Source organism: Arvicanthis niloticus, chromosome 13 (assembly GCF_011762505.2).
Source record: "Arvicanthis niloticus isolate mArvNil1 chromosome 13, mArvNil1.pat.X, whole genome shotgun sequence".
NCBI lineage: Eukaryota > Metazoa > Chordata > Mammalia > Rodentia > Muridae > Arvicanthis > Arvicanthis niloticus.
Genome location: NC_047670.1, coordinates 34,734,551 through 34,759,174, shown reverse-complemented (window position 1 = coordinate 34,759,174; position 24,624 = coordinate 34,734,551). Strand labels below are relative to the sequence as shown.

Below are 24,624 nucleotides of genomic sequence, written 5' to 3'. Positions count from 1 at the left end.
TAAGATGAGAAAGGAGATGAAACGGGCTTTTAATTGGTTTATCTGAAGGAGACAAGGATAAAAGAGCTACAAATTTCAAAGCAAAGGGAAGGAGAGCATCTTTTTTTTAAGTTAAAAGTTTGTTTTTAACTTGTGTGTATTCATGAAAGAGAGGGAGGGAGGGAGGGAGGGAGGGAGGGAGAGAGAGAGAGAGAGAGAGAGAGAGAGAGAGAGAGAGAGAGAGAGAGAGACTGAGACTTGTGGGTATATTTGAGTGTCCCTTGAGAGCAAGCCCTTGGAACTGGAGGTGTTTGTGAGCTAGCCAGTGTGGGTGCTGGTATCTAAACTCTAGTTCTCATTATGGAGTGGGTAGCAGGTGCTCTGAGCTGCCTGATCCCCAGTCCCCAGAAGATAGTTTTGATTTTGTTGTTGTTGACTTTTAGGAAGAAAAGTATTATTATTGGAATGGAGGCAGAAGGGGTTTCAAAGTCCCTTCTGCAAGATGGTATTACCAAAGGGGTTGGTGATACCCAGTGTGTTCCCTCCTCTCCTCCTCCTCCTCCTCCTCTTCCTCCTCCTCCTCCTCTTCCTCTCCTCCTCCTCCTCCACAACCTCCTCCTCCTCTACCTCCTCCCTTTCTCCTCTACCTCCTCTTCCTTCTTTCCTTCTTCCTCCTTCTCTTTCTCATTCTCTCCTCCTTTTCCTCCTCCTCTTCTTCATTTTCTCTTCCTCCTCATCTTTTAATTTTTATTGTTTTTTATTTTATGTACAGATGTTTTGCCTGCATGTATGTCTTGTACAGCAAGTGCATACTGTGTCCTTGAAGTCCAGAAGAGGTGGTTGGATCCCCTGTAGCTGGATGAATAGACAGTTGTGAGCCTCCATGCAGGTGCTAAGAACTGAACCTAGGTCCTCTACAAGAGCAGCTGGGGCGTGTAGCCACTGAGCCATTTTTCCTTTCTCCCCTACCCTCCATGCCTCTTGTCATGTAGCTTCCTGGCACACCACCCAACCCATGGAGTTCTTGAAAACACGTTCTCTCTCCCACCTATTGACACCACATTCATCGCAATTTACTCCAATCCTCCCATCTCCACCTCCTACGTGTTGAGTGTTGAGACTTTGGGTGTATGGAGCCATTAGCTGGCTCAGGTCCTAGGTCCTTTAAGGTCATCAGCTTAGTTTGTTTTTTCTTGGGTTTTGATTATAGTTCCACCATTTATCACAATAAAATGTGACGATAAAAGTTGACAATAAAAGAGGTATCAGATAAGGAGAGAGGATGACTAGTGAGGAGCAGGAAGGTAGGCGGTGGGTGACAGAGTGAGGGAACATGGGGGGTTCTGGTGAGGGAAGTCCAAACCTCAGAGAAGTAGAGCTGGGCTGCCATGTCCACCGACAATGCCAACACGTAGGAGTCAGAGACAAGAGCATCATGAGCCTGAATGACACGAGATTCTGATTCAAAACAGATCAGAGTAGGGGACCAGCAAGGCGGCTCAGTGGGAGAGGTGCATAAGGGCCTCGTCTGTGAAATGAGTTTAAACTCCTAAGCATACATGGTGGAAGGAGAGACCTGATTCTTACTCCTGAAAGTTATCTTCTGACCTCCACATGTACACCTTAGTACACATACACACACACACACACACACACTTAAGCACACTACACACATAAGTGTACACATGTACACACATGTATATACAGAGACACACACATGTACACACATACATACACACCACACACACACACGTATACACACAGACACACACGTACACAGACACACTCATATATACTATACATGTGGTGCACATTCATACACTCAGGAAAAACACTCATATGCATAGAATAACCATTTTTAATAATATTTTTAAAAGTAGAGTGGGATTTAGGTAGCAGCCTTTCAAAAAAAAAATACCAGATAATTTCTACTACATGTTAAGAAACCACTTCTACTAAATTTGTTATTCGAAGGCTATGAAAGGACCGATCGCAGGCTAGCTTTGCTTGTATTTCTTTTCATAGTTTGAAACCCATACAATTAGTTGTATTATGTAAGCTTTGAACAGTCAGTCTGCAAAATGACTGCAGAAAGGACTGGAAGGTTGTAGGTGCTCATTTCCCCCAGCTCTGAGAGCAGGGACAAAATACAGAGAAAGTCTATATTTGTGCACAAATAGTGATGAGGGTAGCCACCAGCTAACTTACTAGGTTGCAAACAAGTGGGTTTTATTTGATTTGTGATTCTTAGGTTACAAGTTAACAGGAATTCTCTTATGTTAACCTTAGCAGAAAGACTCATTTTTGAAAAGATGGTTGGAAAAATCCAAACAATAGTGGAAGAGAACCAGGGCTTCTCCAAGTCGTCTGTAATTCTTTTTGTTGTTGTTGTTGTTTTGAGACAGGGTTTCTCTGGTTTAGCTGTGTCAGTCCTGGAACTTACTATGTAGACCAGGCTAGCCTGGAACTCAGAGATTCACCTGCCTCTGCCTCCCAAGTGCTGGGATCAAAGGCGTGCGCCACCAACGCCCAGCTTGTTTTTTTTTTTTTTTGTTTGGTTTTGTTTGTTTGTTTGGTTTGGGTTTGGGTTTGGGGTTTTTTTTTTTTTTTTTTTTTTTTTTTTTTTTTGGCAATTCTTAAAATATTTGACATTGATTGGCCCTAATGCCCATGTCCACTTAACTGTCTGGAGGCCAGTGTCACATAACTTAGTCTCTTCTTCATGAAACTCAGATGATCAGAAAGTCTGAGCTAGGAAGCCAACCCAGGGGATTTCTGTTAGAGACAACAAAGTCACAACTTACCACCACAATCTTCAGTGTGCATTTCCCTCGATTCCCTAAAACACACAGTGAAGTCTTTGCTCATCTGTAGTCTACACTCTGTGTGTTAATCCTCAAAAAAGGCCTTTTTTTTTTTTTTTTTTTTCATTTTACAAATAAGGAAACTGAGGCTTAGCTTAAGTCATCTAGGCTTTGACACGTAAGAGGAAGAAGAGGGACTGGAACCTAGGCTGGTATAAATTGAAACCCATGTTTTTAAAAAAATTATTTTGTGTGTATGGGTGTTTTGCCTGTACATGTATCTGTATACTTTATGTGTTCAGTGCCCTCCCCCTCCCCTAGAGGCCAAAGGAGGGTGTTAGATGCCATGGAACTTGAGTTATAAATGGCTGAGAGTTGCCCAGTGGGTGTTAGAGATGGAACCCAGGTCCTACGAAAAGTAACCAGCACTCTTAAGTGCTGACTTATAGCTCCAGCCCTGATAAGAAATGTTTATTTTACCTTGCAGCCGTCTTGGGGTTTGAGCATCCTAAGTTTTCTACCACTGGGCCACATCATCCTGAGCAAAACTAACATTCTTTTGGGTGGGGGGGAGATGGAAGGTGTTTGAGGTTTTTTCTATGTAGTCCTGGTTGTCCCTTTGTAGACCAGGCTGGCCTCTAACAGATATCTGCCGGCCTTTGCCTCCTGGGTATTAGTATTAAAGATGTACCACCACCTAGCAAAAACTACTTTTAAAAACCCAATTTTTTATTTTTTATGCAGGTTGGTGTTTTGCCTACACGTATGTCTGTGTGAGGGTAGCTGGTCCCCTGGAATTAGAGTTTACAAACAGTTGTGAGCCACCATGCAGGTGCTGGGAATTGAATCCAGATCCTCTGGAAGAGGTCATGCTCTTAGCCACTGAGCAGTCTTGCCTGCCTCCCAAATTCATAATCACATTTCTAAAAAATAGATATTGTAGATGCCCCTTTATCTCCCTTTGGCTTTGGCGTTCCAGGATGGGTCACCGGGGGCCTCCTCAAGCACCGGGAACTTGGCATCAAAGGTAGGCTGGAAACCAGGAGCGTGGGCTTCTGTAAATACTTGGCAGGTAGTAGGGGACACTGGCAGACTGCAACCTTTTTCCCCTTTTCTCCTTGCATAGCTCTGAGGTGTCTTTCTCAGTTCGGGTTCAAACCCTATTGGAAGCTGCTCCCCTGGTTGGGTCCCACTTCTATGTCACCTCTCCCTTAGAAGGACCTAATGACCTAATGATGTCACCTACCAAAGAAACCTGGGCTTTCCTAATCTTTTACCTAAGGGCTGTTTTAGGAAGAGCCTGACCTAGGTCACTCCGTTTGTAAAATAAAAGCAGAAAGCTACTAAATATCCAATAAGAGCCACATTTCTGTTTGTTTGTTTATATATTTTCGGTTTCGATGTATTAGCTCCTGTTGTAACCAAATACCTCACAGAAACAGCGTAGGAAAGATCTATCTTGACCCACCATTGCAAAGGGTTTGGTACATGCTTGCTTAGTTCTCAGCCTTTGAGCAGAGAGCATCAGGGGGGTGGGGGATGGGTATTCCTATCACAGCAAAGAACAAGCAGAGAGCAGGATCCAGAAAGTTGCCAGGGATAATATGTTTCAAAAATCTACTTCTAGCCAGGCGGTGGTGGCTCACGCCTTTAATCCCAGCATTTGGGAGGCAGAGGCAGGCGGATTTCTGAGTTCGAGGCCAGCCTGGTCTACAAAGTGAGTTCCAGGATAGCCAGGGCTACACAGAGAAACCCTGTCTCAAAAAACGGAAAAAACAAACAAACAAACAAAAAAAAACAAAACAAAACAAAAAAACAAAACAAAAAAACCAACCAACCAAACAAACAAACAAAAAGCATGTTTAAAATATGTAATTATTAGCATGCAAAGGTTGGAAATGAAACTGCTTACATTTGAGTAACTGACTTTGCCAGCATCAGAGCTCTAGCTGGTCTAGCTGGGAATCGGAGACAGCATTTAACATGCAGCAAGAGGGCCCTTGGAAGACTTCTATCTTTAGAGCATATGCCGGATCAAAACGATCTAAAAGAGATAGGACTCAAATGCTTCACCGATCAAAGCCAGCGGAATACGGATACCCTGGACATTCGGACATTGTGAGCTACAAGCATGGGTTTAAAAGCCCATTGTGAGACTTGGGGTAGAAAAAAGGGGACCGTAGCAATAGATAATGTATTCGTGAAATAATTTGGAAACTGATTACGTGTGATGAATCCTAATTATTGCTATTTAGTGGAGTGAGTCATTAGGAAAATCAGAGTCCTGGGGGCAGGGGGAAAAAACAAGCATTTGCTTTAATTCTTTAGGAAGAAAAATAGGTTACCCTCAATCTTATGTTCTGTGGTAATTATTTCACCCAGTTTACATGCTTTATATTTTAGAACCATAGCATATATGTCTTTTCTGTTTCTTCCTTAAGATTTTCCAGTCTCTCAGCCTCCCTAGGAAACATGTAAATTACCACTCTCCTGTGAATTCTCTGGTTTCTTCTGAACTTTCACCTCACAGCTGTGGTATGAAATATAATCACTAAAATGCCACTCTATCCAAAAAGACACTTTCCTTACATTCTTAGCCCAAATAGCCTTGCAGGAGAAGAAAGAGAGACAACCTCTTACTGTCTTTCATTTAAAAATAGCCAATCTGAAAACATACTGAAACGTTAGTGGTGGCAGAGAAGGGTGAAACGCAAACAAGCCCTCTTTTCTGTTTTAGAGATTCTGCAATGGTTATTTGCTTTTGTTAATAAAAATATAAAAATTATAAGTCACTTTCAAGTGATTTTAGCTGTTATAAAGTTCAAGTTATCTAAAAGATGACAATCAGAAAATAATTCTTATATAGCTAAGCTGAAAAGTTAGGTATTTCTTATATTTCCTGCTGTCCTTTAACTATCTTTGGGTAAGAAATTTTCAAGAAGGTTTATTAAAGCCTGGTGTGGTAGTGCACATTAGTAATCCCAACATTCAGGAAGCTAAGGCTGAAGAATTGTGAGTTCAAGATCAATCTGAGATACATAGGGAGACCCTATCTTAAAAAAAAACCCAAATCCCCTCCCCACGCCCCAAAAAGGAGTTTAATCATTTGGTTATGTGGGTAATATAAACATAGTTTTTTTTAAGTTTGTGTGTGTGATTATACATGTGTATGGGATTTATTAAAAATGATTTAATCTAGTTAATCCAACAACAGTTGAGTGTGAGCAGAAAGTTTAAGAATCCAGTAGTCGCTCAGTCTACAAGACTGGAAGTCTCCGCTAGTCTTCAGTAGATGCTGGAATATCAAAGCAGACTCAAACGCCAGTGAAGGAATGGATGTGCTAACAGTGGTGGGCACGCAGACAAAGAACAAAGCTTCCTTCTTTCCTGTCCTTATATAGGGTTCCGGCAGCAGGTGTGGCCCAGATTAAAGGTATGTCTTCTTGTCTCCAGTTCCAGACTGAAGGTGTGCGTCTTCCTATCTCAAAGTTCCAGATTAGAAGTAAAGCTACCTCTTCAAATTAAGCAAAAATCCCAGGTGTGCCCTCAATGTTTGGATTTTAGTTAATTCCATATGTAGTCAAGTTGAGAACGAAAAAAAAAAAAAACCCAAACAAACAAACAAAAAAAAAAACCAGCCAGGACACCGCCATGGGATTTGTAATATTGTAATACTGTAAATCAAATTGTATCCAAATTGAAGTTTAAACAAACATCTAAATATCTGATTGTCTTGCACCTCACTAGAGTTTCAGATGCCTTTGCCTTGTCTTTCAGGACTTTTTGACAAAGACTGTTAACTCCATTGTAGGTTGAAAAGGAAACACAAGTTTCATTCTTGTTGGACACAGTATCCAAAAGTATCTGCCCTTTGGCCAGATAGCAGATAAGAGACCTTCGGTCTGCATCCAGATGCCCATCTGCTCCCCACCTGTATTATTACTTTTCTGTTGCTATGACAAAACACCATATCCAAGGCAACTTACAGAAGGAAGCCTTTATTTGGCTTACGGTTCCACAGCGATTAGGATTCCATCATGATAGGGAAGCTGGCAGTAAGCAGCGCGAATGGCAGCTGGGGCAGAAGTTCAGGGCTCACATCTTGAACCAAAAATCCCAAGCAGAAAGCTCAAACTGGTGGTAAGCAAGGCTTTGACATACATCTTCCAGCAAGGCCATACCTCCTAAACCTACCCAAACAGTGCCAACCCAATGGAGACTGAGTATTAAAATGCCAAAGATTATGGGGGACATTTACCATTCACACCAACACACTACCTTTTCTGTATACGGGCAAAAAGAAGCACCAGCCTGATGCCTGAGCTATGCTTGGAAGGGGGTGGAACTGGAGTCTCCTGCTGCTCTAAGAGTCTTTGATGGGGAGAAATAGACAATATGCTAGGCTTCTGGGTTCAGAGCTTGTTACAGAAGTGCAGTTTGAACTGCCATAACAAACGCACTGTCATAACAAACAGAGGTAATGTACTCATATCACGTTCATTTACTAGGACAGAGAACTTTATATGTAGAAATTATAGGTGTAAGTGAACTTTGTTTTTAAAAGTTGTCAAGATAGATGTATCAAGCTGGGTGGTGATGGCACACATCTTTCGTCTCAGCACTTAGGAGGCAGAGGCAGGTAGATCTCTGTGAGTTGGAGGCCAGCTTAGTCTATATAATGAGTTCCAGGACAGCCAGGGCTACACAGTGAAACTCTGTGTCAAAAAAAAAACAAAAAAACAAAAAAACAAAAAAACAAAAAAAAAAAACCAAGAAACAAAATCAATCAATCAATCAACCAAACTAACGAACAAACTCAAAATAAATTGTAGATACAAATTCAAAACATAAAATCATAAAATTCCTAGGTAATAAATTGGAGAACTCTATATAACATTGGGCTTTTTTTTTTTTCCCTAATGACCTTAAAGATGTACTGGAACATACAGGTTTTCTCATTAGAATCTGGAATTAGAAAACATGCTATTTAGTGTGGCTCTCTGCTCATGGTTGATAAACAGTATATGTCCCAACTCTGAATTCTATTTTGCTTCCTAGGAATTTTATGGTTCAGTCCCATGGGCTGTGTTAGTCACATTTTTAGCAGCTGTGACCAAATACCCAAGACAGTATAAAAGAAGAAAGATTTATTTTGGCTCAGTCCATGCTCAGTGTCTCTATTGTGTTTGGGTCTGCTCTAAGGCATCATATCATTGGTGTATTATGGTGGAAGGAATAAGTAAAATATAGCTGATGAAGCTGTTTACTTCATGGCAGCCAGGAAGCCAGGGAGACACAGCAGTCAGATAGATCCTTTGAGGTCATGCCCTAGTGACTGGCCTCGTCCATCTGATAGTCCATTCAGCTATGCATTTATCAATAGATTAATCCATCTATGAATTTAATGTTGCCTTGATCCAGTTGCCTCTCGATAGTGGCCACCAACTAGGGAATAAGCTTTTTAAGAAAAGGAAACATCATAAACAAGTCACAACACTGGGCCACATTCTAGACCAATGGTTCTCCACCTTCCTAATGCTGCAACTCTTTAAAACAGTTCCTCTGGTTGAGGTGACTCCCAACCATAAAATTATTTTGTTGCTACTTCATAGCTATAATTTTGCTGCTGCTTTGAATCACAGTGTGAACATCTGATATGTGACTCCTGTGAAAGGATCTTTTGGACACCCCACCCCCACCCCCAAAAGAATCACAACTCACAGGTTGAGAACTGCTGTTCTAGAAGGATTTTGTTTTGTTCGGCACATGCATGTGGAGGTCAGAGGTCAAGAATGAGTGTCTCCCATTGGATTCCACATTGTTTTGTGAGACGGAGTCACTCACTGAGTCCAGAGCTGTCAGATTAGCTAGACTTGCTGGCCAGGGAGCTAGTCTATGTCCTGTGTTTCCCCCTTACCCCCATCAAGTGCTAGAGTTATAGATGTGTGTGACACCACATCACATATTATTTTAGTTCCTTCATGCTTTGCTCAGAAAGGATTTCAGCAAGATGACTGAACTATCTTCCCAACCATCTAGAGGAATTGTTTGTTTGTTTGAGACAGGGTTTCTCTGTGTAGCCCTGGCTGTCCTGAAATTTGCTTTGTAGACCAGGCTAGCCTTGAACTCAGTGGTCCACTGGTCTGTGTCACCCAAGTGCTGGCATTAAAGGTGTGTGCCACCTTTCCGGGCTTGTAGAGGAGTCTTAAAAGGGCCTGGGAGAGGTGAGCTTAGAGTGGACATGCAGAGAGCTTTGGGCCCAGAATTGAGCCAGTTCACATGGATGTTCTCTCAAACATGCAGGACCATCGCCTGGAAGGAAATCAAGAGCAAGAGCATCGGGGTCAGCATCCTTTCCCAAGGGAAGACATACACACCGCCTTTTCTCTTGTCATGGCAGATCCCCAAGACTGTCAAGTAAAGAGGTCTCAGAGGACACTGGCATCAGCATGGCTGATGTGTTCTGAGAAGTTAGGATGAGCCAGGCCCTGTGCACAGATCACCCACCCTTCAAGACAGAATACATCAGTTCTGCCATTATCTTAATCTTACTCATGCATGAAAATCAGCATAGACAAGTGAAGGAGTCTGACTTGGTGCTGGAGTGTGGTCCATTTGATGATATAATGGAAAGAAGTAGGGCCTCATTCTGGTGTTGTGGCTATGCAGCTGTTCTCACTAACAGCTGGAATCTGGGCTGCTCTGTGACTGGTGATGGCCAGGAGAATGTGGCATAAGTGACATTCAAGAGACTTTGAGACCTGCTTCTTGCTCATTTGGGCCCCTATGGCTGCATGGGAATGAGACTGGGCTATACTACTGGAAGAGGAGATACATGGCTAGCCATACCTTAGACCACTACTGGTATAACTGGAGTTATTGTAGATGTAGCTTCAAGTCACCAAAGGCAGTTTTCTTGGACCAAACAGCCCCTCAGACAACCTACCTGCTAACTACAGACACATGAGCAAGTCCAACAGAGATCACTCAAACCAGCCCAAGTAAGCAGAACCACACAGCCATGCTTCAGTCTACTGAGTTAAGGAACTTTTTGGTATTTTCTGTGCAGTGCTGGAACCAAACTCAGGTTCTTCTGCATTCTAGACAAGGACACCACCGCTAAGCCATCTCCCCCGTCCTGTGCTTGGTCTTTTCAGCTATTTGATTTGGTGAGTTTGGTATGCAACAACTTTTGGATGTAGTTAGCAAGTGGCAGAGGATATGGGGATTTGTACAGTAACTATTTTGACTTTAATGCCCCTGAATGTCTTTAGATCCTGTGCACACTATACTTGATTAATGCAGCCACTACCTTCTTAGGAGCAGTGTACATAGCATTAGGTTGTAGGACTGGTGGAGATAAGTTCAAATCAGCCTGTTTACTTTCAGCTTGTTAACATCTCCAAACATCAGCTTCCTCATATGCTGGCTGCAAATGGCACCATCTACCTCACAGACATGAGGAACTTAGAGTGAGATAACACAACAAAAGCATCCAGAGTTTATCAAGCTGTGAGATTTCATGAGAGATGCAAGCCTATAACTGAAAGGTTTTAGTAACAAACCGAATTTCCTTCCCAATGTTCACCCCCAGGTCTCTTGACAGTTTTGGGAATGGATTTTTCTACTCAGAGACAGTGGCTTTTTGTATTGTGTATTCTTCAGATGGTTCTACACGAACACAGGAACTATTCTGTTAATCATGGGCATTTAGTTCAATCTTTCTTTAATATTATTTTTGCTATTATTACTTTATGTGTATGCGTGGTTTTGCCTGCATGATATCTATATGCCATGTGTCTGCCTGGTGCCTGTGGAGGCCAGAAGAAGGCATCAGATCCACAGGATCTGGAGTCACAGATGGTTTTGAGCCACCTCGTGGGTGCTGAGAATGAAGTGCAGATCCTCCGGAAGAGCAGTCAGTGCTCTTAACTGCTGAGCTATTTTATCTCTTTAGCCCCTAGGCCAATATTTATTAACACAAAGCCTTAAGTTCAATTACATAAAGGTTACCACGGCTGCACATCTAAAGCAGATTCACAACGGCATCTGAGACCCACTAAATTTGCATTTCCTACCAGGAGTGGGATGGGCCTGACCACTTTTTTTTTTTTTTTTTTTTTTTTTTTTTTTTGGTTTTTCGAGACAGGGTTTCTCTGTATAGCCCTGGCTGTCCTGGAACTCACTTTGTAGACCAGGCTGGCCTCGAACTCAGAAATCCGCCTGCCTCTGCCTCCCAAGTGCTGGGATTAAAGGTGTGCACCACCACCGCCCGGCCTGACCACCTATTTTTAAGTAAAGTATCCTAGTAATATTCATGCTAAAATTTAAGGACCACTACTGAGCATCCTCTGCACTATGACAGTGGCTCATTGTATTTCCTAGCTTACATGCTTTCCTAATTGTGTGTTATCTGTTGTCTGTGTCCTAAGCTTTAAATATTTTCTTTTAAAGACAGAGTCCAGAGTCCAGGCTGGCCCTTATTCTGGAGACCAGGCTGGAATCACAGGCATGGGCTACCATGCCCAGCTCTAAAATTTTAGATTAAAATTTTATATTTGGCAGGGAGACAGGAAGAAAGCTTAATTCCTGACCTTAAATTAACGGTTGGTCTCCAAGAGTTCTTTTATGGTTCAGGATCATGCCAGAGACCTGGGATGGGAAAAGGCCCCAAAGGGTCTATGGGGGTGACTCTAACTGAGACTCCTAGAAGTAAGAGATAGGGATTCTGAAGTGGCCAGTCAGGACTCCCAGTGAAAGGATAAGGACAGCAATCCACCACAAAAACCTTTGATCCAAAATTTGTCCTGACTACAAGACAGATAGAGCAGAGACTGAGGGAATGGCCAACAAATGACTGCCCCAAATTGAGACCCATCCCATGGGCAAGCACCGATCCCTGGCACAAGTAATAATACTCTGTGATGCTTATAGACAGGAAGCTAGCATAACTGTCTCCCGAAAGGCTTCACCCAGCAGTCAATGGAAAAAGATGCAGAAACTCACACCCAAATATTAGATGGAGTGCGGGAAGTCCTACGGAAGTGTTAGGAGAAAGACTGAGGACAGGGACCCCACAGATCAACAGAGTCAACCAACCTAGACTTGGGTGCTCCCAGAGGCTGAACCACCACCAGCAAGCACCATCTGGACCTAGGCCCCATGCACATACTTAGCAGGTGAGCAGCTTAGTCTTCATGTGGGCTCTCCAACAACTGAAGCAGGGGCTGTCCCTGAGCCTGCCTGCCTGTGGATCCCACTCTCCTAAATGGTCCACCTTGTCTGGCCTCAGTGGGAGAGGATGCACCAGGGATTGAGGAATGAAAGAGTGGGGGAGAGGGGGTGAAACTCAGAGTAGACGTCCCCTTTTCAAAAGAGAAGGGGAAGGTAGACTAGGGGGAGGGCTTGCATGAGGGAAAGAGAGGAAGGGATGATATTGGGTTGTAAATTAAGTGCATAAATATATTAAAAATTATCAGTTGGCTAAGAAAGGAGATTTAATACCATATTAAGTGATATGGAGTGTTTCTTTCTTCTTTTTCTTGTTGTCATGTGTATTATTATAATGCTTTTTTATTTTTAAAGATTTATTTGTTTTATGTATATATAAGTACACTGTAACTGTCTTCAGACACACCAGAAGGGGGCATTGGATCCCATTACAAATGGTTGTAAGCCACCATGAGGTTTCTGGGAATTGAACTCAGGACCTCTGGAAGAGCAGTCAGTGCTCTTAACCACTGAGCCATCTCTCCAGCCCTATAATGCTTTTTGAAGCCAGGGGTAGTGGCATACACATTTAATCTCAGCACTCAGGAGACAGAAGCAGCTGGATCTCTGTGAGCTCAAGGCCAGCTTGGTTTACAAAGTGAGTTCCAGGACAGCTGAGCTACATAGTGAGACCCTGTCTCAAAAAAAAAAAAAAAAGTGTTCTTTCACACATGCACACATGCGTGCACACGTGCGCACACACACACACACTGCTGTTTTGTTTTCCAGTTTAGTTTTGTTTAGTATTGACATATGCACTACATTTTTTTTTTTTTTGGTAGAATAAATTTACACTCTAATAGGTGAACCAACCTAGGTGGCACCAAGATTCAGTTATAAAGCCTACTAATGTGTTACTCCTCAACTCCATAGGCAGAAGTCAGATTTTCTTGTCCTGGGTTCCCAGCTTTGCTTCTGTGCTAGAGAAAGGAAGGAGAGGAGGAGCGCAAGGGCGTGTGTTTACAACCATCAGGACCACAGTGTCTATTTCTCTAGCCATTACTCTACGTTTATTATTTACATGGAATGCGCAGTCAGAGGAACAGGAAAGGACTTGTCCTAAAGCTGTCTTTGAAAGCTTGTTTGTGGGAACAACATTTAGAACGATCATCTTTTGTTGTTGTTGTTCACCTTCTGAACTAGCCATCAGAGAATTATGGGACTCTTCCATTAGGGCAAAATTCTCAAGTTCCCCAACTATAGTCAAATGTTTAAATGTCTTTTTGGCCTGTTTTATGGTATCATGTTTTAAAAACTGCTTCCCCCTGCAAAGGGTAGAAAAAAAGAAAAAGAACAACAGAGAGACGTGTCTGCAAACAGGGCAGCTGGACGGCTTCCGCAGACCGGGCTGGCGTTTACCACTTTTTTATTCCAAGTGCTTCATTTCCTCCCAGCACTCTCTTCAGTGTTCCAAAGGTGGGGTGGGCTCTGAAGAGCAAAAGGGCTATGCTTTTTAGAACCCTACTGAACAACTTCTCATCTCTAGCAGTACTGAAGTTTTGTCGTGCTCGTCTGTGGATGACAAGCCGCCAAGCTTGCGCAGAAAATCTCTAGGCTTCTCGCTGTGCCAATCCGCGGTTAAAACTTACTTCTGGAGCTACGCAGCTGTTAAAAATCAGTCATATTTACAATTTTTATAAATGAGTTTATTTTAATAGAAACAAGTTACCCTGTAAGTGTGGTCTCTAAACAGATTTATGTGGGCTGGCACAATCTGCTATGGGAAACATATATGCATATTGCTTAAGTCTGAAACATTTTTTTTGTTGTTGTTTCTCTCTCTTTTTTTTCAAGTGCTGGTAACAGTCTTGCTTTGTGCAAGGATGCCAGATAATTGGCAGCACTTCAGCCAGGGATACTGTTCCCAGCACTGTGCTATTGAAATTGTTTTCCTGGACAGAAATGCCCTGTGGGAGTGACCTTAAATTGGGAGACTTCTGGGCTGTTGGCTTTGGGGAATGAAGCAGGCTGGCTGCTTTAGAGAGAGAAGGATAAGACTATAAACTGTGCTAAAAAGGAAGAATAAGAAAAGGAAAACACACACATATATACACACATATGGGTTCGGGAGAGAGAGAGAGAGAGAGAGAGAGAGAGAGAGAGAGAGAGAGAGAGAGAGAGAGAGAGATCCATATGCCTCAGCCACTTCTGATTCTCCTCGATTTTCACTTTGATGTATTTTATGAGGATGTTTTTGCCTAGCATCTAGTCTGAAAGATCCTGGAAGACAGAACACAGCCTTCCCGATCCATGGCTTCCACATCTATAATTCAACCAACTGTGGATCAAAATGTTCAGGAAAAAAAAAAAGCATGTATCTCTGCTGAACGAGTCAACTTTAGTTCTTGTCTCAGTATGCTAAACGGTTACAGTACAGAAGCTCTTTGCTTGGCGTCTATGTCATCCAAGTAGAGACGATGTAAACTCCATGGGAGCATGTGCAGAGATTATATGCAGATTCCACACCAGTTTATTTAAGGGTTCCAGACCAATCCCTTTTAGATACCAGTGGACAACAGGATGGCCTTACTCAATTTTACATCTCCTTTAGTGTCCCGCACACATAGTGCTCAAAAAGCAAATGGTTGAATGCATGAACAAAAGATTGAATATCTGAATTTGAAATATTCTCTTTGTTCAGAGTTAAATTCTAAACTGGGCTTCTCAGTGGACCTGATGCTGTCTTTGAGTAAGCATAAACTTGTGTGTGTGTGTGTTTGTCTTGTATTTTTCTCATGAGGGACACGAGTATTTAAATACATTGTGGAGAATGCATTTTTTTTTACTTTTACTGATGTTAGTACCACATTATAAACTACTTTCTATTTTTGTTCTTATTAAAAATTACAGCGATTTCTTAAATTATTTGTATAAGTAGTTCACATTCTGAATGTAGTTTCAAGGAGCTAGAGTGCTGTTAATTTTTGTTTTGAGAACAGGGTGAGAGTGGGACAGGTTGCTGGTGAGATCATTAAGCCTCAGCACACACAAGTTTTAGAATTTTAGGATGCAACTAAATACTGTACACGTCGATTTCAGCAGCCAGGTCTTCCCTTCAAGTAAATGCAGAGTGCAGATTTTCGGACTGGTGTGGCTTGGTGGAGCTCTGCTATCAAAACACAAAGGGTCCATGACTGGGATGGGGGTGGGGACTAAACATTCAGGCGCCAAAGAGTTAGTTCTCTTCCGTCCGGAGCCGTGAATACACTGAACACCCTGAGTGGTTTCCTTTTGCCTTCGTTTTTATGTTCATTGTTACAATGATGAGAGGGCGGAGGGGCAGAGGTGGGGAAGACGATGACATGGTCCTCCGCTGGCCGCGCCGCAGGGCTGGTGCCCACTGAGAGTTCGGCTTCAGTCTGTGGCTCTTAGGGGGAAGAGGGACTGCGGCAGGAGACAGAGGCGGGAGGCTCCAAGTGGGGCCACCCTCAACTTTTCCTGTCCAAAGCTGGAACTACGGCTCCTGCTGGACTCGGGCTAGATGAGGCGGAGCTGCAGCTGACAGGAGCGCGGGACTGTTGACAGCGGGTGGGGGCGCGGCTGGAATCCAGAGGAGCGCCTCCCAAGGAGGAGCGGGGAGTGACAGTGGGAGTGGCTTAGGGAGGGGCGGGCCTTAGGAGTCCGGCTCCAAGAGGGAAGGGATTTCAGAGGACCAAGGCAGTGTCAATGGCAGAAAGCGGCCCAGGTCGCGGGAGGCGGGGTCCAACTTCTGACGACCGCTGGCCGAGCAATCGCCTGAGAGGGGCGGAGCCTCTCAAGGCCGGAAGGAGGAGCTTTTCGTGCCAGGGCGTGGTTTCTGGTGACAGAGGCGTGGCCCCCTCCTGACAGGGGGCGTGACTCTTCCTGACAGAGGGCGGGGCGGTGCACACCTCCCGCAGCGCAAGGTTCCAGAGGGGCGGCCTGGGTCGCATCCCAGAGGAGCGGCGAAGTCCTCGAGTGGGGCGCCCGGCTCGCCCCGCCTCGGCTGGCTCCTCTTCACGGCCCTTGTAGGTTCAGGGACCGGAGTCTCTCTCGCACCCTGGCCTGGCGTCTTGGAGCTCCTGCCGGGCTGCAGAGCTCCGTGGGCCCCTCGCGCGAGGGCCCTCCGAGTGGTTCCGGGGTTAGGGTTCACAGGTCAGAGTTGACTCCCTGAAAAGTGCAGTCGCTCTGAAATGCAAGATGGCGGCGGCGAAGCGCTGAGGCGAGGCGGCCCCTGCAGGTAGCTGCGCGAGCCGGCTGGGTATTGGGCCTCGCGGTTGCGGGGCTGCGGGTGGAACCCGAGCAGGAGCTCGTGGCCCAGTGGGGAAGCCGAGAGGCGCGGGCCCTGGCGCAGCACGGGACGGGCAGGAGCGGGACAGAGAACACCCCCCAGCCCCCGGGACCCAGCCCACGGCGCTGGGGCGCGTAGCATCGGACCCGGAGGGACCGGGCCTGTCCCTCGGCCGGGCGGACAGAGTCGCAGCTCCCGGCTTCTCTCGGGGGTGTTAAAGCGAGGACGGAGCTCTGGGCTGGGGGTTTGGAGGGAAAGCCCCAGTGCCATGGTTGGGAGGACACTGAGTAACTTGGGGGTGCTCAGGGGACGGGGGGGGGGGCGGTCTCCCTGAGGGGAGGACGTCTCTGGGACAGCGGACCCTAACTACTGTGCGGGTCCTGGAGGAGCTCCAGCGTTGGGCCTCTGGCGGCGTGGGGCCATCTCGTGGGGACGCGGCGCAGCCCCTCTGAAGAGTCAGTAAAGGATCTCCCGCTGGACTGTATGTAGTGCGCTGGCTTTGGGGTCGGAGCAACGGGAGACATCAGCAGGGAGGACTGACTCAGAGTTGCATCCCTAAGAAGTATAGAGCGAAGTATATTTTGAGGAAGACCAGGATTTTAGGGGAGACGTTAATTAAAGATGATGGAAACACACTTGTCCCTTTCTACAGAGGTACAGGAGCGTGAGTGTAGAGACTTGGGGGAGTGATGGACCAGAGGATTCTCTAAGCCTTGGGGCTTAAAGGGAACTGGCTAGGAAGAGGAGATAAAAAGGACTGGGGTCTGATGGCAGGAAAGCTGAGCCCTGACAGAAGCTCTTTCCTTGTGTATTTACACCGAAGTTCCAAGAGAGGGACTTAGAATTCTTTGTTTCGGTACTCCAAAGGTACCAGTAAGAAACGAACCAAACCGAAGAATAAGATTCTGTTTGCTATCCTTAGCTTAGGGATCAAGGCTCTGGGAAAAGCAATTGGAAAACTGAATGTGGAGAAGAACTGTAGATAAAGTAGGAATGCTTACAGTACTTTTCTGTCATCAACCTTCTCTAAAAGACAAAACCAAAACAGAAGAGAGATAATATTTAGGAGGAAATTATAAGAAAGGCTGATTGAGAATTTGTGGGATTCCATGTAACTTGAAGAAGCAATTCTCTCGGAGGTTAATATGATGGCGAATGAAAATCCGGAAGAACCACTCCGCCCCCAGGAAAAGACTGTTGTGGGGTGTACAAGTGCACCTTTTTGTTTATGGTGCTGGTCATTGTATTTCAGAAGTCTTTGTCCTATTAAGCTTTTAATTTGTATGCAGTAGAAATTACCTGTTTCTTTTAAACATGCCTTTAAAATTATTTCAGATTGGTAATGGAGATTAATAAAAGTTTGTTCTAACAAGGCTATCGGCACATAGCCTTGTTATGTACATTCTAAAGAAGCAATTCTGATTCCAGATTTTAAGTGAAGGAAAGGCTGAGTGCTGCCAGCGACAGTAGTTTGGTAACAGGGAATATAAGGGAAAAGATGGTCATGAATATTTTTTTTATCTTAGTTTCTCTCTCAACCCTTCAAATATTTTAAAAGTATACAGACTAATTTTAGGCAAAGTAAAAGGCATAATCTTAGATTTTGTTTTGAATTAGAGTTTTAAAACATAGCCTAGGCTGGCCTTGAAGTCATGGCAATCCTCCTGCCTCTTCTTTGTCAGTGCTGGGATTACAAGTGTATATCACCATCTCAATCTTAGATACTAATTTTTTACATTTATTATTTGTGTTTATGTGCAGTTATGTGCACATCATACTGTATGCATGTGGAGGCAGAGGACAACTTTCAGGAGTTGCATCTCCACCCACTATATAGGTTCTGGGTATCAGACTCAGTTTGTCAGGCTTGGTGGTAAATGCTTTACTGACAGAGCTAACTCACTGGCCCTTAAGCATTTTTTTAAATATAGAATTTACAGTATTTTATATATCAATGAATTTTTTTTTTGTAGAACTACCTCTTGATATGTTTCATTAGACTGCTTAGATTCAAATGAGAAAAAAAACCCCAAGAATCCTAGTACTTTGGTAAGTTATGACAGTCCTGAGCCATTCTTATATTTTCAAAAGAACTTAATGGTTTTTGTTGTTGTTGTTGTTGTTGTTGCTGTTGTTTTTCGAGACAGGGTTTCTCTGTATAGCCCAGGCTGTCCTGGAACTCACTCTGTAGACCAGGCTGGCCTCAAACTCAGAAATCTACCTGCCTCTGCCTCCCAAGTGCTGGTATCAAAGGTGTGCGGCATCACTGCCCAGCTAAAAGAGCGTAATGTTTTTGGTAGAGATGTTTTAAGGTACAGGTCAAGTATAACAAGCTTATGGCTCAGCATTTGGAACACTTCTTTAAATATGTGCTGTTCCTTGCTTTCCCACAGTGCATATAGCTCTAGTGTTATACCCAGTTCTGAACAGATTAGTCTGGCAAACCAGAGAGGCATGCATAGATGCCAGATGGTTTGAAATATGCTAAGGCTGAAAACATAAATGTGTCTGTGTGGAAGATGCTCATCGGTAGCTTCATCTCCTGCACAGCTGAGCTTGCTTGGCCTGAGGGTAGGACATGAAAGATACCACAGTGGTTTCTCCTTTCATGATTCTTGTTTTTGCTGAAAAGGAGCAGAGCTTTGCTATTTTACTAACGTAGTCAATAGCATACACATGGAGGCTTGTTTTGAAGAGTTTGTTTTGTTTAATTCACACTCATATGGAAAAGTGATGTGATGAAGTATTTTTTCTTTTATTGTCATGCACTCTTTTTTTTGCATCCTTCCCCTCCCCCATGCACTCTTTTTTAAAGTTTATTTTATTTATTGATGAGTGCTCTACTACATGTACACCTGCATGACAGAGGAGGGCATCAGATCCCTTTATATGGTCATGAGCCACCATGTGGGAGCTGGGAATTGAACTCAGTACCTCTGGAAGAACAGCCGGTGCTCTTAACTGCTGAGCCACCTCTCCAGACCCTATTGTCATACACTCTTTTAAAAAAGTTATAATATTGCTCTTGTTTGGGTGTTTGTCTACATGTATGTCTGTGCATCATGCTATGCAGTGCCCTCAGAGGGCAGAGAAGGTGGTTAGATCCCCTGGAACTTGAGTTACAAGCAGATGTGAGCCTCATGTAGGTGCTGGGAATTGAACCAAGGTCCTCTGTCTTCTGGAAGAACAGCCAATGCTTTTAAGGAATGAGCCTCTCTCCAGATCTAGGTTATGTTCTTAAAAGATATTCAGCCTGGCAGTGGTGGCACATGCATTTATTTCTGGCTTTGATGAAGCAGTGACCGGTGAATTTCTGAGTTTAAGGCCAGCATGGTTCAACAGAGTGAGTTCCATAATGGCCAGGGCTAATCTTGTCATTTTATATCATCAATGTTCTTCAATGTATGTGCCATGAAGACACACACACACACAAATGTTTAAATTATATGTACCTTATATGTCTAAACAAATACAGTGATACATTTTAGAAAACAAATATATATATTAGCAATTTCAGAATGACATTTGTTCAAGGAGGTCAACTGAATAAATGTTTATGTGTGTTTTTAAGACCTAGCCTTGCTATGTAGCCCAAACTGATCTGGAACTTTCAGTTCTCCTGAGTACTATAATTACAAACACATGGCTAAGTTTGAATTTTTTTTTTTTTTGGAAAGGGTCTCATGTAGCCCAGGCTGGCTCAAGCTCCTTATGTAGCCAAGGAGATCATTGAACTGCTTTTTCTAACCCCACCTGCTAAAAATTCTAGGGTTACAATTGTACGCTGAGGCCCAATTTATGTTGTGTTGGGAACTGAGATCCCAAGGCTTTACATTCTATGTGAGTCCTCTACTACCAATAACCCTGAAGAAATTATTTTTTGCAGAGTTTTTATTTTCAGTTTTTAAATTTAGAATAAAAAATTCATATCAGAGCTTCTTTTCAAAATACAGCAGCAATGGTAGCTATAAATGTATATGTCTTATTTAAAGTAAAAGCTGTCAGGACAGTAAGATGACGCCACGGATACACACTTGCTGCTAAGCCTAACCACCTTGATTTGATTCTCAAAGCCCACATGGTTTAAAGAAGGGGAGTGGACTCCCAAAAGTTGTCTTCTGCACCATGGCATGTGCCATCCTTCCAGATATATAAACAAACAAACAGTAAAATAATAGCTATCATTAATTTTAGGTGATGAATATTTCTTATATGATTTGAATCCCCCTTTTCCTCTTCCTAAATATGTATTTCTCCTTTTTGGTTGTCATGAAAGGACATAGGAAGCTTGATATTTGTAGGTATTTACTTATAATTATGTCTTTCTACTATCCTAAATCTTTACTTTCATCTACAACCCATTTTTTTTTTTTTTTTTTTTTTTTTTTTTTTTTTTTTTTTTTTTTTAAAGAAGGTTGTTAAAACTTAACTGGGCATGGACTGTGTAGAGGCATTTAGGGGTAAAGGTTAACAAGACCAATTCTTCCTCATTACTGTAAGATTGTTTGTGTCAAAGATTTGTTAATTCTGTGAAATACCCTTTATAATGTGTCATATATTAATGATTCATTGTGAAGGTAACTCAGAGTATTTATGTATATAGGGCTTGAATTATATTATTTGTCTACTGTTAAAGCTTTGTCTACTGTTACTTATATTAATATATCAGAATTATAATCAGGGAATACAATGCACAGGTTGACTGTTACCCAGATCTTAAAAAATATTTATAATTTATTAGCATTCATCAAATTTTAAAAATAGACTTCCTTTGTTATATAATTTGACAGAAATATAAGTAAAATCCAAACAAAATTCATTATGTTCTTACTGAGTACCAAAAACTAGCTTAAGAGCTATTTTCTTCTTCTCCCATTAACAAAGCACTGTCACTTGCTCCAGCCTATAGATGAGGAGGCTGAGCACACAGGCAGTCACTTGTATAAAACCAAGCAGGTAGTGAGCAGCAGTGCTGGGGTTTGAATCAGCTTGTTGTAGAGCTCAGACTTTTAGGTCTTTTATTTACTGCCAGAACAGCTTGTTCTTTTTTTATTATATAATGTACACGCTTGAGTTCTTTAATTTCTGAAATATGCTCACCCTAAATTTAAAAAAAATACTCTGAATTAGAAATGTCCTTAAGGAATCTCTGTATCGAAACTGGAATAGCACCAGACAAATGCAGTTTTCATTCAGAAGAATCAAAGAGCTCATCTGGTGTGCCTCTCGTGGTCTGTGCTTCCACGTGTCTCGGCAGCTCATCTCAGCAGAGTCATGTTCAGTAAAACACCTTACCCTTTCTGTGTGATTTTAGAATGAATTGCAATTGGTTACCAATTTCCTACTGTATTAATAACTCACTTTTGAAAATAGCCTTCCTCTTTGGCAGCTGTTTCTTATTTTCTCTCCTTATCCATGTCCTGTAATGGGTGCTAAGGAGAGGCTGAATGTGGAGATACTAGAAAACAGAATTGCGCAGTCAGTCCTAAGTGCAGTGCTTCATTGTGTCTGCGAGACTGTGTCTGCCAGTAAAGTGCTTTTCATGGAACTAGTGGAAGGTTTGGGCCTTAGCTTTTACTTAGAAGTTTTACTAGTGGATGTTTCAATATATTTACATTATTCTTAAGACTTTATAAGCTTGTATGTACTATTGGCAGGAATAAGAACATAAGGTATTTGGGAAAATAAAAGATGATTTTTCTGTTTCTCTGTGCTTTAGGGTATCTGTGATTTAAGAACAGCAACAAAAATATTTCCACATTCGGGGCTAGAGAGATGTGGGTCAGTGGTTAGGAGCACTGACTGCTCTTCCAAGAGGACTGAGGGTTCAATTCCCGTACCTACATAGCATTTTACAACTGTCTGTAACTCCAAGAACTGACAGCCTCACATAGACATACATACAGGCAAAACGCCAATGTAGATATAAATAAATAAGTGAAATATCTCCACTTTCAAAAGTACTGTTATTTTAGTAAAAGAAGCAATTGTAGTTTTTATTAAAATTTTCCAGTGTATTAGGTACTCTTGGAAATATACCAAACATTTTAGACATTAGTTTGAATTTTCAGAGAATGACGAATTAAAATTTTTGTGTGTATATGATAGGGTCTCTCACTATGGAACTCTAGATAGGCTGGAAATTGTTATGTAGACCTGGCTGCCCTTGGACTCATAGAGGTCTGACTGCCTCTCCTTCCCAAGTGCTGGGATTAAAGACATGCACTGCCATGAAGGGCAATTCAAATTTTTTGATTACACAATATTAATATTTGTGGAACCTTTAGCAGGTAGGGGCTATCTGGAGGAAGTGGATCTCTGGGTTTTATATAGCCCAGCCAACCTTATGCTTTCTGGGTCCATGGATGTGTGAGCACGTTACTTCATATGTCTTTAGCCATGAATGCTGCCATGCTTTCCCCACCATAAAACTGTGAGCCAAAATAAGTCCTTTTTCCTTCAAGCTGCTTCTGTCACAGAGTTTGTCACAATAGAATTTTGTAATTTTATTGAAAATAATATGTTACTGGATTGTTCTGTATAAGTAGATTTTTAAAGTACCTTTAAATTTTGTGTTTTCTATCAGTATTGCATTTGGCATTTATATGTATGTATATGCATGTGTGTATACATATATGTGTACATATACATATATTTAAAAGCCAAGGCCTAAACTGTGGTAGTTAAAAAGTCTAAGTGATATTGAGAATAATAAGATAATAGTATATTTTTCTTTGTAGAAGACTGCTAGCTACTTTGGGACAATTTGCGATGATGGCCTGAGCCAAGCACTTCATTTGAAGGGATAACCTTCCGCTTTAAGGAACAGAATGCTGAAGAAGCTATGGCAGGTATGTGCGTCCTCATTCAGGGATGGTAAAGCCCCTGTACAGTTGTACTCACTTAAGGGTCCATAATACTGTATTTGGCTAATGTTTTAAAAGCTGCCTGCCCTCAAGATCCCAGGGTATCTAATGCGTCCCTTCTTGCTTCTGTGAGCATCTTCATATATGCACATGCATACACACACATGTGCATGGGCACACACACACAAACACACAATCTTAAAAAAAAGTGATTCTTTCTTTCTCTCTTTTTAAATGTTTTCCTTAAAATAGCAGCTGAGGACTGGAGAGATGGCTCACTAGTGGTTAAGAGCACTTACTGCAGCTGGCATGACAGCACAAGTCTTTAAATCCCAGCACTTGAAAGGCAGAGGCAGGTGTATCTCTGTGAGTTGGAGGCTAGCCTGGTTTACATAGTGAGTTCCAGGACAGCCTGAGCTACATAGAGAGACTGTCTCAAACTCTTCCCACCAAGAAAAAAAAACAAAAAGAGCACTTACTTTTAGAGGTCCTTAGAGGACCTGAGTTCAGTTCTCCTCAGCGTGTAGCCAGTGACTTACACCTACCTGTAACACCTACTTCAGGAGATTAGATGCCACCTTCTGGCTTCCATGTGGAACCTGCCACATGTGGAATACACTCACATTGAGACACACATATGCATACCTATGAATAAAAAATAGAAATTAATAATAGAAAGCAACTGTGCAGGCCAAGGTAGTCATGAACTACCTGGCATGGGTGCTAAGAACCAAACCTGAGGCCTCTGCAAGAACAGCAAGCACTCTTACCTGATGAGCCACCTCTCTAGTCCCTCATAATACATCTTATTTAGGATATTTGTAAAAAGAATTTATTTATTTTATGTACACTGCTGCTGTCTTCAGACACACCAGAAGAGGGCATCAGATCCCATTACAGATTGTTGTGAGCCACCATGTAGTTCCTGGGAATTGAACTCAGGACCTCTGGAAGAGCAGCCAGTGCCCTAAACCTCTGAGCCATCCCTTCAGCCCCCAGCTTAGTCTTTTGTAAAGCCTGATGACTTAAGTTTTATCCCTGAGAGCCACACTCTACAAGGAGAGGACCAACTCTTCCAAGTTGTCCTTCAACATTCACATATATGCTGTGGCACACATAATCACACACTGAAAATAAAGAAATATAGTTTAAAAAATAACTTCAAGACATAAATACTTGAAAAGATACTGTAAATATGTATAGGCTACTGATAATAGTGAATTATAATTATGAAAATTAGAATGTTATACCTTTACTTATATTAAACATACCAATTTTTAAATATTTGGCTGTACTTTACATTCTGATATATTTTACCTAATTTTGGCTTATACAGGAAACATTAGGTGATATATTATGGACTTGAAATAATTTAGCCCAGTTGTTATTTTCAAGTCAAATAAATATATCCTCAATGAAAAAGGTAATAGTTGCCTCATTTTAGAAAAAGGGACTA

General features: G+C 42.5%; 1 protein-coding gene and 1 long non-coding RNA gene across 3 annotated transcripts in view; one reads left to right on the top strand and one right to left on the bottom strand.

The window, feature by feature from the left end:
- Positions 1 to 13,677: 13,677 nt before the first annotated feature.
- Positions 13,678 to 23,813, bottom strand: LOC143434084 (uncharacterized). Its single transcript, XR_013103284.1, has 2 exons — positions 23,714 to 23,813; positions 13,678 to 16,857 (listed from the first exon to the last, which is right to left on the bottom strand). It is a non-coding gene; the product is annotated as an uncharacterized LOC143434084 (long non-coding RNA).
- Zhx1 (zinc fingers and homeoboxes 1) overlaps positions 16,112 to 24,624 on the top strand; it is a 27,087-nt gene continuing 18,574 nt past the window's right edge. Inside the window, exons 1-3 of one of the 2 annotated variants that reach the window (XM_076911369.1) lie at positions 16,116 to 16,251; positions 18,276 to 18,351; positions 23,043 to 23,153. The gene's annotated coding sequence lies outside the window, so the exon portion shown is untranslated. Of the gene's footprint in view, positions 16,252 to 18,275; positions 18,352 to 23,042; positions 23,154 to 24,624 lie in introns of both variants that reach the window. The other variant, XM_034516247.2, reaches the window with a different exon arrangement.